The sequence below is a fragment of the Capsicum annuum genome, chromosome 7 (genome assembly GCF_002878395.1).
Source record: "Capsicum annuum cultivar UCD-10X-F1 chromosome 7, UCD10Xv1.1, whole genome shotgun sequence".
NCBI lineage: Eukaryota > Viridiplantae > Streptophyta > Magnoliopsida > Solanales > Solanaceae > Capsicum > Capsicum annuum.
The window spans coordinates 111,291,463-111,303,439 of NC_061117.1; the positions used below are offsets into that span (position 1 = coordinate 111,291,463).

At 33.9% G+C, this 11,977-nt stretch overlaps 1 long non-coding RNA gene across 2 annotated transcripts; it reads left to right on the forward strand.

The window, feature by feature from the left end:
• The first annotated feature begins 435 nt into the window (after nt 1–435).
• LOC124885604 lies at nt 436–2,546 on the forward strand. 2 transcript variants are annotated; one of them, XR_007042865.1, is made up of 3 exons: nt 436–820; nt 1,449–1,500; nt 1,969–2,546. It is a non-coding gene; the product is annotated as an uncharacterized LOC124885604 (long non-coding RNA). The 2 variants fall into 2 exon arrangements; XR_007042864.1 differs by having other exon boundaries at nt 437–820; nt 2,215–2,546.
• The last annotated feature ends 9,431 nt before the right edge of the window (nt 2,547–11,977 follow it).

Below are 11,977 nucleotides of genomic sequence, written 5' to 3' on the forward strand. Positions count from 1 at the left end.
ATATATATATATATATATATATATATATATATATATATATGTGATTGGATTTAGTTATTTGACTTGGCTTTGAATGATATCATTATTTTATCTTTATTCTTAAGTACGTGGTTGTGTTAACTCTTCTAACTATCTTCGGGAACTGTATGCCCACACGATGCACAAATCATCCATACTACCATACCTCCTGGTCATTGACTTGGATTAGGGGCACTAGTAGAAGTTACTCCTATTGCAACAGATCTTTTGGAAATGGTTCAAAAATCATTGCTGTAGAGCATCTATTGCAACGGTTCCAACCGTTACAAAAATAAATTGTTTTAGTAGAATTATTTTGTGCTATAACCATTTCTATTGATGGCTAATCGTTTCAATAGGTGTCTTATAACAACGATTGCATGAATCATTGCCATAAAGTCACCTATGACAACATTTAATTGACCAAAAAAATCTATTGCATCATTTGCGATTTATTCCCTCCCAAATTTTTCACAAAATTCGCCAAAAATTAAAGAAATATATAACAAAAAATAAATAAATATATAAGAAAAAATTTTCACTCTCAAATTACTCTCAGTCGACAACCTGTACTCTTGTGCCGACTATCGCTCCGACTACCAGTACTCCGACCAGTGCTCCGACCACTAGTTCTCCAACTACCACTCCGATTACCGCTTCAACCACCAGTGCTCCCACCACAAATCAGTCACTACCATTAGCCCGATTTACAATTGCCCTATTTACAAGCATAAAGAAGCTTTCGATTGAACCTTCTAGGCGTCTATGGAAACATGCCGCTGTAGATTAGTTCAGCGACTAAGTAAGAAATATCATGTTATTTTCTCTCTCTGCAACTTTTTACTTTCGATTTTCATCGTTAGATCTAGGTATTTGTTTTTGTTCTATCTGATTTTTCAATTATTTGTTTATCAAATCTGTACGAAGATCCAAGCAATTCACGGTTGGTTTTGCTTTATGTTTTAATTATAGTGAATTTGTACAGTTTATGTTGAATTTAATTGTTTCTATAGTTTATAGCATTGTCGATGCCTAACATCCCAGCAATTTGCGTGGATTTTCACTGTTCTAAGTTGTAATTTTCGTGAATTTGTATAGTGTACATTGTACTTCATCATTTAAAGATTTTATAGTATTGTTGAAGCCTATGGACTGAATGTGCCTTAATTCCGTATATGCTCATCTACCAGTTGTTTGGAATATTTTTCATTACTTCTTACAGCTTTGAATTTGCATTCAAAATTTAGGTAGTATACGATCTATTGTCTAGGATCTGATACAACCAAATCTACTAAGCAACAAAGATGGTAATCTTGATATATTTTTAGCAACATAGTTCTGTAGATTCGAATGATTTATCATTTTCTTAACGAAATAGAGGTTATTAGCTTAGAAGAAGACTGTGATGATAACTATATACCGTTGTCCAGTTATGTGGTGCAGGTTGTTCTAGGGCTTCCATAATTTCTAAATCTGGCAAAGGTATGTCACATTCTACATATGTTTTTTGGAATTATTTGATTTTTGGAACCCCTACCACTTCACAAATAATTATGAGAAGTGAGGGTGTTGAGACATGCATAGGTAGTTAACTGACAAGAGATGTCAAGTGATGACTTTATCTTTCATAGTTTGAGAAACAAGCCCACCAAAACCAAGTCGAACCTTGAAAATGAAAGTACTTTGATTACAGTGATGTATTTAATCCTTCATGTCAATAAATGTAGATGCCTCTTATCTGGATATGTCATATTCATGTCAATAAATGTAGATGCCTCTTATCTGGATATGTCATACTATCAGTTATATATATTGTGATATTTTGGAATTTGGACCCAAGTCAGTGTAACAAAAAAAGCTAATCCTTTCAGAGAAAAAAAATGTTACGAGTTTGAAAGATCTGCATTCACTTATATTGTGGTTCTATTTGTTGATTTGTATCTGTTGTAGAATTGAAGCCGTCTAATTGAGGAAGAGAGAGATGCCAAAGGGTGTATATGCAGGGATTCTTTTTAGTTGTATATATTGGAGCCAAAGAGGGTCGTTTCTTGCTACTTTTCTTAACTTCTTTTCTCTTGAAAAGACAACATATCCCACTTAAAGTCACACTGGACATTTGATAATTAGTTTAACTTTGTATATTTCCTTTTGTTCAATTCTAAAGTTGAATGATTTAGCACTTTTGTCATGTCCCAGATGTAGCTGGTATATATACAGAGCTCAACTATTTTTTTTAAACAAGGCCGGACAGTTCCTATTGTTGGGTTTGTTTGCTACATGTTGAACATAGACCATGCACGAGGACATCCTTGCGTTTGGTGATTCTATATCTCGTGTGTTTCTACTTGGTCATCTGAGGTGTGTTGCTTTGGTGAGGTGCTTTGTTAGTTATTACTTACGTACTAGTGAACTTTCAAAAGTGAAAAAACTGATGTGACATACAACTGTTCCTATCCCCATGAAGTTATTGTTATACTTTAATTTGTGAATTGGAAGTTATATACTACAGTCACTGTTATATTTTTGAATTGGAAGTTATACTCTATCTACTATTTATATTAATGATGATCTGCAAAATTTTTGAGAATTTAGCTATGATCTATATTAAACAGAAATAAGCACTTTTTACTTTCTAGAAGATCCAACCAAACATGCAGGAGAAGCAATTATGATCCCATGTGGCCTAAAGTTCAATGATTCATCTTCTGCGCTTAGACTAGCCTATCATCTTATTTAATCTTTCATCATACTATTTAAAGTTGCAAAAAAAAAGTAGTACGATGTTGCATCATGTAGAGAGCATCGTGTCAACTAAAGAAGGTTTCTTGTGTCAACGAATTCTACATTCTAAGTTTCCAACACGTATTAATTCAATTTTCTTGTAATTAGTCAAGTATTAGAAAGATAGCTTACTCATTTCCTAAGTTGGTGAGAGGATGATGTTTATGGCGGTCTTCAGGTACCCGGGGGAAAGATGTTCTCCTAAAATTTTCCTAGATTTGATGGTTCTTTTTCCTTTGTCACCTTTATTTTCTCCAGAGGCTAAGTAAGCTGTCACAAAGCACAAACTAGTTCCTCCTATGGACATGCTCGCATAGATTGATCCTTTGTTTCCCAAATAGCCTATAAGGACACAAGCTACTGAAGAGACCTTAACTTTTGAGACATAATATTTCTTTAGAAATTCCTTTCTTATCCGGAAGCTAGTGAAACATCAATCATCTTCTTGCTTGCCATCAATTTGTAACTACAAACATGATCTGAGAGCTCATATTCAGTTCTAGACTCCATAAAGTACTTGTTCTCGTTTTTCTAAGATATTCATCTAAATTATGTTATAGGAAAGGATCGTGTTAAGTCAAGATGAATCATCAACTTATGGAGTTAATTTAGAGGCTCTTAAGGTAAAAAGACTACCCAAGGTTGTGTCCTACTTTAAGACGCACTTGATACTCTATTTGTTTGTGTAAACACATACTGGAATAACCAAATACTAGCAATTATTTTATGGTTATGATTTTTTTAATTTCTCTTGGACTTATTTACATTTGAAAATTTGAACATTATTGTATTGGTCTTCTAACAAGGCCAGTATTTCTTTGTATGAACTTATTGGTCAATTGAAATCTGAAATGTAAAAAATAAAGATGTCGACACTCGGTAATGACATGCTTTCTTCAGTTGATCTCTCTTTACCCTTTTTGCTCATTTACAATCACTTTATGTTTGTAGAGAAGGAATATTTCTCTTTATTTAATATTATGTTAATATATAATCTGATTGCAATTCTTTTTCTCATTTGATCCATCCTTGCTTATGCAGAGATAACTTGATTGAGAAATGCTAGATCTCAATGCAAGTATAAGTTATGGAATGTTTATGTGTTCTTAATTGATTGGTAATGTTCATCGATATTTTTTGAGCAAGTTTTAGATAAGGCTAAGACGTAGTAGTTCAAATGTTGTATCTTTTTTCAAACATACAATGCTAGTTTGGATTGACAGATAAACCAGTCTCTAGTCAATCCATGTCCGTGTTGTGCCAATGTTAGAATAGCCAACTTAGTCACTATTCTTTTACTAGTTTGCATTTACACATACCTGGACAAAGGATACTTACTAATTTGGCATTACTTGGCTGCTGCAAAATTTTTCGAATTGCATTTACACATAACATGGCCTAAGTAATACTACCAAACATCATTTTACTCTAAAAGCTGATTCAGGTTCTAGTACTTAGAAGATCTTAAGATAATCCACCGATGTTGTTTGACATGCTTATTATCTTTGATATGTGATGACAATTACCATCAAGAAATTGTTCTTGGAGAGTGATAAATGATAATAATATTTGTTTAGCATCTAGGTGTATGAGAAAGAGAACACCTCTGCTAATTTAGCATATACAGTTATACAATGATTGTGTGGTTTTTCCTTTGCTTTTCAAAAATAATTTGTTGCAATTGTAAGGTCAAAGAAACAAAGACTCTTTTTATTGAGATATCATTGTTCAGTTATGACTCAGAAATTAAATAACTACAAAAATTATAATGGGCTTTTATCCAGCAATCTTATTTGTAAACTGGTACATATGCCCTCCTTTGGCACTCATGCACATTAGTTGTTCAACTGATGAAGTCTAGACATCCAGTCTTGTGAGAGAAGTTCTTTCCCTGAGGGCACTGCCACACTGGATATCACAAATAGGGGTGTACATAGGTCGGGTTGGTTCAGTTTTTCATTAAAATATAACCAAATCAACGATGTCGGTTTTCTAAATCTATAAACCAAATCAAACCAATATACAATCAGTTTTTATATTTCGATTTTAATCGGTTTTTTTCAGTTTTTCGGTTTTTTTCTCGGTTTTTTTACAATTATAATGTGATTGAAGAAAAAATTAAATGTTTTCACTAAAAAGATTAAAAAAAAAACAATGGTCATAGAGTAGTTCCAATTAAAATTAAGTTGGCAAATTATTAAGACGTTTAAACTACCATTTCTCAAAGTAATATTATGTGGATACTCAGTGGTTCAATTTGTAAGTCACTAGTCACAATAGCTTGTTTGAAAGTTTCCTTCACATAAAATGTGAGCTTAGAAGAATGAAGAATTAGAGACAACTTATTAAAAATTTAACTTTATTAAATAATTAACTATAACATAATTTCACAAGAAAAAGTAAGAAAGAAGAGAAACAAACCTAAATCAAAACTTGATGAATGAGGAGAATGAGAAAAGTAAGATGAAAGTAAGATGAGGAAATAATGAGAACTCTCTGAAAACTTGGAAAGTAAAATGTAAAGTGAAGTATTTGAAGAGTTATAGGTTTTTATATTAATATTGAGTTTTATATTAATCTGTTACTAATGGATAAATATTGGGGAAAAGGACAGCAATAACACCTAAAACTAAAATAATATTATAAAAATAGCACTCAAATTAAATACTTTATAAATAGCCACAAACTAATTTCACTAGCTAACCTTCACTGTCATACGCTTAAACATAATCGAAAATGTCGTTAAAGTAACTTTCTCTCTTTCTTTCCTTTTCATTCACAATTTCCTTTCCATTCAAACTCCCAAACCTTCATTCTTTTACCTTTTTCGATACTTTAATTAATCTTTCTTATTCCATAAATTTTGTATAAAATCTCCAAAAATCTGCATTCAATTAGCTTCCTATAATTTTTTCCCATTGTAAATTTGCTCAAAATTGATACAAAATAATGACTTCAACTTCAGTTTTACTTTCAATAATGATAAAATACGGAGGTCAGTGGATATTTGATGTTGAATTTAAGTGTATCAATATGATATAAAAGAGTATCAACTGAGTATAGGAATTGCATGTGCATGCAAAGAATTCCCTCTCTCTTTTTTTAAAAGTATATCAATGTAGTATAAAAGTGTATCAATGTGACATAAAAATGTATTAAATGGGTATAAAGACTGTATATGCATCCATAGGTTCCCCTTCTTTTTTTAAAAAAAAGTGTATCAATGTGGTATAAAAGTGTATCAAATTGGTATAAAAGAGTATCAATTGGGTATAGAGACTGTATGTGCATGCAAAGGTTTTCCTTCTCTCTTTTAAAAAATATGTATCAATCTGGTATAAAAGAGTATCTATTGGCATATTCTTTTTTTTATCTTTACATGCATCAAAACATCTCCGATTCACCGTGATTGAGTCAGCCTCTAAGAAGAACATGTCCGACTCACCGTGATTGAATCAGCCTCTGAGAAGAACATGGACGAAGACATGACTTTTCTCTTACCTTGAGACCTCATTATTTTAGTTTTTTCTTCTTCAAGTTTAAAGAACTATGACATTGCTTCAAGTACAAACCTGTATGTAATGATTCTGTAAAATAATCATCATTAACAACAAATTTGAGGTCAAAATTGACCGCTTTACCGTTAATTTTAACTTTTCTTTATTTCCTATTTTTTGCTTCATGTCCATAGTTTTCAATGCTCCAATGCAAGAAACAACAAATCAATTTTTGATATTGATCATAAAATACAGTAGATTGATCGATGCATAATAGAGGGAAAGAAAAAGAAGATTTGAGAAAGTATATTTAGAAAAGAAAAGTGATTTAAGAGTAACAACTAGAAAGAACATTTAATTTCCTTAATTGTGTAAGGAGAGTGGTTTTGGGCCAAGTGGCTAAAAAAAGAAAATAAATTGGGCCGACTGGCTTCAATTGTCCATATTTTTATAGTATGGGCCATTTCTTTTTAAAATGTTCAGTTCATGTCCTTTTCCCTAAATATTATAACTAAAGGCTCAAGAATATATATCTATTTTCTGAATATAAAAAAGTTATAAAAGTAATTAGAAAGTAGATTATAAGTAATATTTTTTTACGTATAAAAAATTAAAATTATATATGTATTATATCGGTTCGGTTTAGGTTCGGTTTGATTTTATTTTTGCTAATACCAAACCAAACCAAGAATGATCGGTTTTTTTTTTGAACACTAAACCAATCAAACCAAACCATAAATCGGTCTTTTTCCTCGATTTGGTTTGATTCATCGGTTCGGTTTAACTTAACGGTTCGGTTTGTACACCCCTAATCACAAATATGGTAATCAAAGTGGCACATAAGGTTGACCATAAAAGATTTGGTAGCCACATATAAACCTATCTATTCTCATTCTAACTCCGAGGCTCATTTCATATAAATTTTGTGACCACTACATTGAGATTTAGCTGCCATGCTGTTAATTAATTGAAGTTATTTATGCTGAACTGAGCAGGAAATTCCATGAGTCGGTATCCTCTATATTCAAAAATGAAAATTGTAGCGACTCGACATTAAACTACCTTTTTCCCACCAATGCCACTCTTGATTTTTGTCAAGATAGGATCTAAAACTTACTTCTCTTTAATTTTTGGACCAAGAGACAATCAAACCAAGTCTTACACCATCACACCACCATTCTTAGAGTCCAAGAGATGAAACCAAAAATTAGACAAGCGGTGAATATCTTCACCAATTACCGCTTGCCTTCCTCTACGTGAGACAAACTCCCCTTGGATAATTTTCTAAGAGCATCAGCAACCACATTAGCCTTACCTGTGTGGTGGTGAAGACCCATATCATTATCTTTGAGAAGATCAAGCTACCTTCTCTGCCTGATATTAAGCTTTTTCTGAGTGAACACGTACTGAAGACTCTTGTGATAAAAAAATATATCCACCTGATCGCCGTACAAATAATTCTACCATATTTTAAAAGCAAACACAACTGCCAACAACTCCAAATCATGAGTAGGATAATTCCTCTTATGAACCTTTAACTGCCTGGAAGCATAGGCAATCACCTTTCTATGCTGCATCAAAACAGAACCACGCCCTACCCGAGATGCATCACAATAAACCACAAACCCATAATTCCCTTCCGGCAAGGTCAGGATTAGAGCCAAAGTTGACTTATCCTTCAACATCTCAAAATTCCCTTCACAAGCATACGACTAAGAAAACGTTACCTTTTTTTGAGTTAACTTATTCATAAGAGCAGCTATTGAAGAAAAACTTTCCACAAACCACCTATAATACCCTGCCAAACCTAAGAAGCTTTCGATATCAGATGGAGTTGTGGGCCTAGGCCACCTCTTCACTATAAGAACCTTTTGCAGATCTACCATGAACCCTTCACTATAGATAACATAACCCTAGAAAGTTATAACATTCAACCAAAACTCACACTTAGATAACTTGGCATACAACTATTGTTCCTTTAGGGTTTGCAACACCACATAGAGGTGATTAGCATGATCCACCTCACCCTTCGAATAAACCCCAATATCATCAACAAACATTATTACGAAAAGATCTAAATACTGCCTAAACAACCTGTTCATCAATTCTATAAATGTTGCTGAAGCATTAGTCAACCTAAATGACATCACCAAGAACTCAAAATGCCCATATCGAGTATGAAAAGACATCTTAGGGATATACACCTCCCTAATCATAAGTTTATCGTACCCAGATTGGCACCCTGTAAATGGTCAAATAGATCATCTACCCTTGGAAGAGAAAACTTGTTCTTGATCATCACTTTGTTCAACTGCTTGTAGTCAATGCACATCTGAAGGGAGCCATATTTCTTATGCACGAACAAAACTAATGCTCCCTACAGAGAAATACTCAGACGAATAAACCCCTTATCTAGAAGGTCCTTAAGTTGCTCCTTGAGTTCCCTCAACTCAGCCAGAGGCATTTTATATGGACAAATAGAAATTAGATGAGTGTCTAAAAGCAAATCAATACCAAACTTTATTTCTCTATCCGGATGAACACCAAGAAGGTCATCCAAAAAGACCTCTGGAAAATCATTAACTACTGGGACCAAAGACAAATAAGGACCTTCCAAGTTAGAATCTTTAACCCGAACCAAGTGATAAAGATAACCCTTAGAGATTAACCTTCGAGCTCTAAGATAACAAATAAACATCTCCCTAGGAGTTGAGGAACTACCTTCCCATTTATAACCAATTTACTAGGGAACTTAAAGATAACCTGACAGGTCAAACAATGGACAGACACATAACAAGAATGCACTAATCCATACCCAATATTGCATCAAAATCTACCATATCCAACTTAAGCAGATCAACCAAGGTCTACTTGTCACCAACATCTATGACACACCCCTATAGAGTCTCTTTGAAATAACTACATCATCTATCAGGGTTGAGACAAAAAAAAGTATCTGAGATAACTTCCTATCAAAACCAAAAATCAGAGCCTCATATGTAGTCACATAAGAAAAAGTGCACCCCGAATCAAGAAAATAATATACTTCACGAATGAAAAGCTGTAACAAACAAGTAATGACATAAGGTGATACCTCGAATTCCTGTCAGGATGCCAAAGAATACAACCTGTTCCAACCAATACTAGAACCAGGAGCAGTAACAGAATCAGATGCCACCCTATTGGGTGTAGGAGCAGAAAATAAAGCCCAGGAATCTTATTCGCTTCTGTAGCAACCTTACTGACTGGATAATCCCTGAGCCAATGGCCTACCTGGACATATTTAAACCACTTATACCTTTCTTTCTCGCAATAACCCTGATGAGAATGACCACAAAATTGACAAGGAGGACACGAGAAAACTAACTGACCTCAGCTAACCTAAGATTAGGAACCTATGCTCGATAATTGTTTCCACCTTAACGACATTTATCTCCCAATTGATAAGGAGCACTAGCAGAAAAGAAGCCTGCCCCCTTTTATATAAATGATGAAAGAAATTATACAAACCTTGCCTTTAGTTGAAATTACAATAAGGGAAGAGAATTATGCCTTAAATCAAAGAACAGACTGAAAGTAATAACCAAAGAAAGCCCCAAACATTCCCTTAGATGAACCTAGCTTCCTTGAACCAAAAGCTCTTAAGAGAATTATGATATATTTTGGAATAGTTTCAAAGTGATAATGAATAGAATAATAGGGTAAATAATCTCTTAAGTGTATTAGAATTTTTAGGTCCTAACTAGGGTAATTAGGGAAATATCCAGAATACCCTCACTTAAATCTCTTAAAGACCCATCACAGGGATACGATGAATCTTATGACTCATACCTTCCAATACAACCGATATCCACCACTAGTATCCAAGACTCAACCCTTGAATCAAACACTTTCTAGTATAAGACTCATCCAACCAAGTCATAATCACAACATATAATCTGTACCCATGACCCGTATCCCTAGCAGAATAAAATACCTAGAGAATCAAACACTACCTACCATACGAGTCCCTGATACATCTTATACCAATCTCTTATGACTTAAACCTCTATGTCGTAACTATTTCAGTGACCAAAACTATCCCACCAACTAACATTTGTCAGCTTATGATAGGACCATACCACTTGTACCCCAGCATACGACTCGTGCCCATGAGTTGTATTAGTTCTGAAAAATAGATTTCTAAGAAATTTTCTAAGTTTTAAAAGCTAAGATATTTTATTTCATAAGCGAAAATCATTTTTGCTTGAGGTACATAAGTTTTTATGGGATGAGCCTCATCTATTTTGGGTTTGTGAGCATTGAGTTATTTTGAGGTGTATTCCTGAGGTAGAGATGATGAGCATTCTTGAGGATTGTCATTCATCACTTTTTGGGTCCATCATAGAGTTACTCGTACAGCTTACAAAATTCTATTGTATATGTACTATTGCTCGACTATTTGCAAAGATGCTCATATTTATGATTAGGCTATGATCAATGTTAATGGTAAAGTAATATCTCATGAAAACATGAGATCCCCATGACATCTAGCTTGGATTTTGAGCTATTTAATATGTAGTGGATTAATTTCATGGGCATGTTTATGAAATCATATAGGATAAAATACAAACTGGTTATAGTCAACTATGTTTATAAATGGGTGGAGGCGGTTGCACTTCCCAATAATGAGGGTTGAAGTGTCACCAATTTCTTGAAGAGGAATAGCTTTTCTCAATTTGGCACTCTACGAGCTATTATTAGTGATGGTGGGCCCCTTTCTATAATCACTTATTTAAGGCCCATCTCAAAAAATATGGTGTGAAACATAAGGTGACATGACCTTACCATCCACAAATGAGTTTGCAGGTTGAGGTCTCCAATTATGACATAAAGTTCATATTAGCAATGATTGTGAATTCAAACTGGATTAATTGGTCATGGAATTTAGATGATACAATTTGGGCTAAACAAATAACTTTTAAAACTCCCATAGGTTTCTCTCTATATCAGCTTGTGTACGGCAAGGCATGCCACTTGCCAATTCAACTTGAGCCCAAGGCACTATGGGAATTGAAAAAGCTAACTTTTGAGTAGAATGATGCAAAAAATTTGAGGATGAGTAAGGTAAATAAGTTGGATGAATTATCGATCTAAGCTTATGAGAGTTTAGCTTTGTACAAGGTGAAGATAAAATTATATCATGACAAGAAGATTGAGAAAAGGGCGTTTAAGCATGGTGATATGGTCTTGTCGTATAATCTAAGACTTTGCTTATTTCTGAGAAATTTGAAGTCCAGGTAGTATGGACCACTCTCGATGGTTAGAGTGTTCCCACATGGTGCTATTGAATTAAATAAATTGGAGAATACTTATTCAAGGACAACAGGCAGTGTGTTAAGAACTATATGGGAAATACTGATGAAGTGAATATTTATGTGGATATGAGCCTTGGAAAAGTTTTAGTAGCCAAGGCAACTGTGTTGCACCACGATGTTAAATGAGACGCTGCATGGGAGGCAACCTATGGGTGAGTTAATGAAGTTTGAGTATCCAATATAGCCACGTCATTCCTTGATATTAAATCAAGCACTCCGAGGGAGGCAACCCATGTTTTGTACTTGTTACATTATAGAGTAACTTGTGTGTTCAGTATGCAGGCTGAAAATATAGGAAGAGACGAGAATTTTCTAGATTGTAGG